This window comes from Corapipo altera, unplaced genomic scaffold, assembly GCF_003945725.1.
Source record: "Corapipo altera isolate COAL_440 unplaced genomic scaffold, ASM394572v1 343, whole genome shotgun sequence".
NCBI classification, from domain to species: Eukaryota; Metazoa; Chordata; class Aves; order Passeriformes; family Pipridae; genus Corapipo; species Corapipo altera.
In genome coordinates, this window is record NW_020884913.1 from 5,624,452 (window position 1) to 5,629,838 (window position 5,387).

Consider the following 5,387-nt stretch of genomic DNA (forward strand, 5'->3'; position numbering starts at 1 on the left):
CCCAAAAATGCACCTTCAATTGAACTAAATTCAGTCAAGGTTTATGTGTGTTCTTCAGCAAGCTGAAGGCATGATGCAGCACTCCAGCAATTACACTACATAAATTACACTACATAAATCACAGGATATACCACCAATGATGTGATTTCTTCAAGTTCATTCCAGTTGAAGGGAAGAGGAAATTCTCAGTAACTCCAGGGATTTCATAGGTTCCCACAAAACGGTTTTGGTGCCTTTTTTCTTCAGCATTACACCCACCACAATCATTTGTTCAACTGTTTCTTTACATCACATAGATGGAAAAGAAACACCCCAAAAATTATCCTTGTCAACACCTCAGGGATGGATTTCCCAGGTGGACATCACTCCACACTGGTGCCGCTCGATGTGGGAACACACTCCAGGTCATGGCACAGAGGTGGCCATGTGGTCACACGCACCCTCTGCTTCCGGCATGACAAAACTTCCTGCACCATTTTGGAGATGTTCCTCGTCCATAATAAACTACTGAAATAGTGAAATATCAAGTGAAGAAAAACTCTGCCTACAGGCAGAGCCCAGGCTGCCAGGCTCCCTTTTCACTGTCAGCTCCGATTCTCCTCCTCTGCCTGTGTTACTTCACATTCCAGCTCCTTCCGAGCGCAGACACAGGGATTGTTTTTTTCTGGAAATTGAAGAACAGTAACACCCACTGAGCAGAGGAAGTTAAAGCCAAACCTTTATCCAAGTCCACAGTTGAGAAAATAACACAGGCACAGCCCTACCTGAGGCAAGCAGGCAGCTGAACTTCCACAAAATACTGCTGTGAAGCCTTTTACCATGTCCTTGTAATCCAGGCTCCTATATATTGTAAAACTTTCCCTCTGCTTCAGTACTCTGAAAGATCAAATTTAATCTAAAATTTTATAGAACCTTTCAGTTTTGGTATTTTACTCCTTCTGAAGAGTCTTCTTGAGTCAGTTCTGGAAAATTCCCAGGCACTGGATGCGCTGAGTCTGACCCAAGAAGGCAACAGATGCTGTTTCAAATTGCGACTGCGACTCAAATAGACACTCCTTTGAGCTGTGCTTCCACTCCTACCTGTGTCATTTTCCTTGATTTATCATCAAAAGACTGTTCCAATCACTTGATCCTGCCTGTTTTCTCTGATTTTAATTACTCATGCTATTATTTTACTATTTATTTCAGTTACAGGGATTTGAGAAGCACCTGTGGCTAGAGAAGACAATGTGCTTCAGTCCAAATCCCCCTCACATGTCTGATGGTTGACCAGCCTCCTTTTATTTGAGCTCTGAAGAGCAATGGGCAAGCCCTTTGGACCTTCTAAAGTCCATCATCATCACTAAGCAGCAGAACTACATGACAAGGAAATAAAGCACCTTAATCCCCACTCTATTCTTCTACCTCATCCATGGCTTTTTTAAGCAAGACTCCAAACCCACGGGGTAGTTCAGAGAACAAAGGACAAATGCCAATTCCCAATGGACCTTAAGTTCTATTTTTAGAAATGATGCAACATCTCAGAGAAATGTGAGGAAAGGCATCACAAGGCCGATGTTGCATGACCATCCTGTTTTATTTTGCTCTTGTAATTTCTTCCCCCTCCCTCCTTGAAGATCCCTGTGCTTCTTTGGGAGGTGGGATGAAACTGGCCAAGGCCTGAGCAGGGCATTAAAGATCTGAAGGCAAGAATGGCTTCAAGCGAGACACACGTTAAGGCAGCATCACAAATAGAACAAATGTGCTAAAAAAGACAGGAAAATACTCTAGATTTTATGAGAACATATGGGATTGCACTGCCACTGCAGGAGTTAGATGTGCTCAAAAAGGCTGCAAACTGTTTCAGCTGTACCAGCATCGGCCTCACCACCAATTACACAGATCCCAAATCACAGAGCAGGTTTCTACAAACCTCATCTCTGTGTGGCTTTTATTTTTACATAGCAACAGAGGAAACTCTGAGAAACCAGAGGCTCGGTGGAGCCGACAATAGGCAGTGCTAAAACCTGCAAAGGGACTGGCCAGCCGGCAGCACTCAGAGCCAGCGGCAGGGGAGAAGCCACACTGGGAACTACAAAGGCCAGTCCTGCAGGGACGGGGCTGCAGCAGAGGGGAGCAAAGCAAAGCTTTTTGTCCCTCTCAGCTCCTCCTCTTCAATGCACGGAGCTGAAGGGAAGTGAATAGGGAAGCATCCCAGTGAGAATTCCTGAGACATTCCAACTCTGGAGGGGGAAAAAAAAAAGTCCACGTGTTGTGTCTTAAAATATTTCCATGCTTTGTTTAATTCTTGTGCAGCAGTTTTATAAGGAAGGAATATGGTGTATCTTGCAGAGCTCTTTGGCTTAATTCACCAGCCTCTAGTGAAGAGGGTAGGGAATACATGCATTCCACATACATTCCTTTCACACTGAGATTTTAAATCGTTAAGATTTTTAAGACATTAAGGCAGCTACAGGCAGAAGGTGTGTGCTCCTGCCCATCAGCAAGCATAAACCTTCAAAAGCAACTCCAGCCCCTCCAGAACTGTGTGTTACTTTGCACTGAGTCCAAGGCAAGGACAGAAAGCAAACAGTAATTTGGAGGCATAAACGAGTGCATCGAGCTCAGCCCCGACCCTGCAGGTCTGAGTGCTTTACTCAGGCTTTGCTCTTCATTAATGCTGGCTTAGCCCTGGGAATAGAAATTACCTTTTGCCTGAGGCCCTGCCTGTGCTGTGCCTTCCCCATTCACGATGCTGATCATTCTCCCTGTTCCCCAAATAGCTTCCAATCCTCCTGTTTCACAACTTCTAACTCCTATCCTCATCAGACCTTTTCTTTTTGGCTTTTTCTTTTTCTCCTGGCTGTAAGACAGCAATGCAGTTTCTTTTTGCCTTTGCCTTCCTTGCTGGACCCAGAGCCTGTACTCCAAAGCCTTTCTGAGCAACACGAAGTTCCATGGTGACACAGTCATTCCCAATTCTGCTTAATTACATGGACTGGACAGGCACAGAAGCCTTTTTGAGACATGAGCAGGAATGTTTCCCTTCTAGATACATGCAGAGCTCCAGCCAGTACTCAAAAGAGGACTAAGAAATGTCAGGATTTCATACTAAAACTCACCTTTCCCAAGATGACCTCCCCAGGAACCAGCCACCTTTCTCATCAATTTAAGAACACCAGATGCTGCAGATAGAAAAAGCCCCTGAGGCTTTTAGTGAGTGAGCAAAGTGGACTGCACGTGCCAAGAGACAAGCAGGGGAGGATCAGAGAGTTTCACCTTTCAGTGTCTCTTTACACAGATGGATGCTGGAGCAGAAGAGGACGCTGCCCCACTCCTAGATCCACCACCTCAGCCACCAACACTTCTCTCTCCATGCTGAGGAAGAGAAAAAAAGACCAGTGAGGGATGGGCACCCTCTGGGGTCATCAGGCCTTGCAATACAGATGGTAAAGGTTGGTCACCTGCCTTTGGGCTGCAGGCAGGGCCCTGTGCCCTGCACAGTGTATATTCTATCTGTATTCTGCCAGTCACAAGAAACCGATGCAGTTGTAGAAACAGCACTTTACCTTTGAGGAATGAAGTTACTGCTGGGTTTTCATCCAGTTTTCATTTGTATCTGGAGCCATTTTAGATCTAGGCATCCCCACTAACATCCTCAGAAGCCTGCAGCATAGAGCAGCACCATTTTGTAAGACAAGAGCTGAATTTGACTTTGTACGACAGAGATTTGAATACATGCACATCCCCAATAACAAAAAACAGGACCCTTACCCGCAATAAAAGGTGAGATATTTAAAACTGATGAGTCAGTTTCTCAAGCAGCTTTCTGAGCATTTAAGTTCTCCTACCCTGCAACAAGCCATTCCTGCTGACCTGAGCAGACACCACTTCCTTTTCTCAGCACGACTGGTGACACAACATGCTCTTGCCAGAGATAACTGCTGGCTTTATTTTTATTGGAAATGATGGATGCAGCAGCTGATAAGTAAAAAAGGGCAATTTAGCCGTAGAGTGTTGCAGCATTTGTCATATGAGGACAGCGGATGATTTACGCTATCTTGAAAAATTAATTTTTAAGTGAGCGTCTCTGAAAAGCACCAGCCTGAGAGGGACTGGTTCCAGCTGTGAGGTCAGCAAGACAGCACTGCTAATATTTCTCTTAAAAAGTGTATCACTGAACAACTTGGTTATTGGGAGGCACAGGCAAAAAGTGAGGAGTACACAGAGGTGGGAAGGAGAGCAGGATGGGAGGAGCAGGATGTAGTCAGTGTTTTATCACACCAAGGTATCAAGGGATACTCAAGTAGCATGTGAGCTCCCAGCATCAGCAGAAAGGTGATGAGGCAGCTTCCAGCAGGCACCTCTGCCCAGGGGGTAGCGACCTTCACCCTGACCGTGAGTAATTGAATAAGGCACAGCGGGAGTTCTTCCTGCTGTGATCCTGCTCCATTATGAGTCCTTTCCCAGCCCACCGGCAACTCACTGAAGTCACAGGGCACTTAATTTGATTAGGCAGCTTTATCAATGAGGTCACCTGAGAGCTCCAGAGAGCGTCACCTTCAACATCCTGTAGGCTCATGTACCTGCACGTGTTTTTTGTGTGCAAAAAGAAATGAGAAACTGGTTATTACAGTGCAGTCGATGAAGCGAGCACAAAGACAATGCTGTGCAGTGACCAAGCACTGGGACAGATTGTCCAGAGAGGGTGTGGAGTCTCCCAGAACTGTCACTGGAGATATTCCAGAACCGTCTGGGTGCGATCCTGTGCCACGTGCTCTGGGATGACCCTGCTGGAGCAGGGAGGTGGGACCAGATGACTCCACTGACCAGATGTCCCTTCCAACCTGACCCATCCTGCGATTCTTTGACCAGCTGATCACTGCACCGCACACCCGGGGCCAGCACCACACCCACAGCGCACTGAATCCCTCCTGAGAGGAAAATGAGGTAGAGCAATATGGGGCAGCCTCCATCCATCCATCCATCCATCCATCCATCCACCCACCCATCCATCCATCCATCCTTCCATCCATCCATCCATCCATCCATCCATCCATCCGTCCATCCATCCGTCCATCCATCCGTCCATCCATCCGTCCATCCATCCACGCACCCCGTTCCCCCGCTCGCCACATGGAGGCTCAGAACCCCCCGGAGCAGCCCCAGCCCGGCCCGGGGACGCGGCTCCGGCGGGATCGGGATCGGGGCGGAGCGGGGCCCGTCCCGCCCCGGCGGGGCCTCGGCAGCGGGCGGTGCTTCCGGGGCGAGCGGCGGCGCCTGCCCCGACCCGCCGGCGGTTCCCGCTCCCTCCCGTTCCCCGGGCGGCGGCTCCGCCGGGGCGGCGGCGGCGGGGCCGGGACCGGGCTCGGGGCCGGGCCGCGGGGCTCGGGGCGGGCAGGCGGCGT

The 5,387-nt window shown here is 48.7% G+C and overlaps 1 long non-coding RNA gene across 7 annotated transcripts; it reads right to left on the reverse strand.

Moving 5' to 3' along the window:
• Positions 1-19: 19 nt before the first annotated feature.
• LOC113952399 lies at positions 20-5,188 on the reverse strand. Of its 7 annotated transcripts, none has more exons than XR_003529536.1 (6): positions 5,096-5,188; positions 4,517-4,565; positions 3,549-3,645; positions 3,102-3,357; positions 765-876; positions 20-691 (listed from the first exon to the last, which is right to left on the reverse strand). It is a non-coding gene; the product is annotated as an uncharacterized LOC113952399 (long non-coding RNA). The 7 variants fall into 7 exon arrangements; XR_003529537.1 differs by having other exon boundaries at positions 3,754-4,565; XR_003529539.1 differs by lacking the exon at positions 4,517-4,565 and having other exon boundaries at positions 5,096-5,180.
• Between the last annotated feature and the right edge of the window lie 199 nt (positions 5,189-5,387).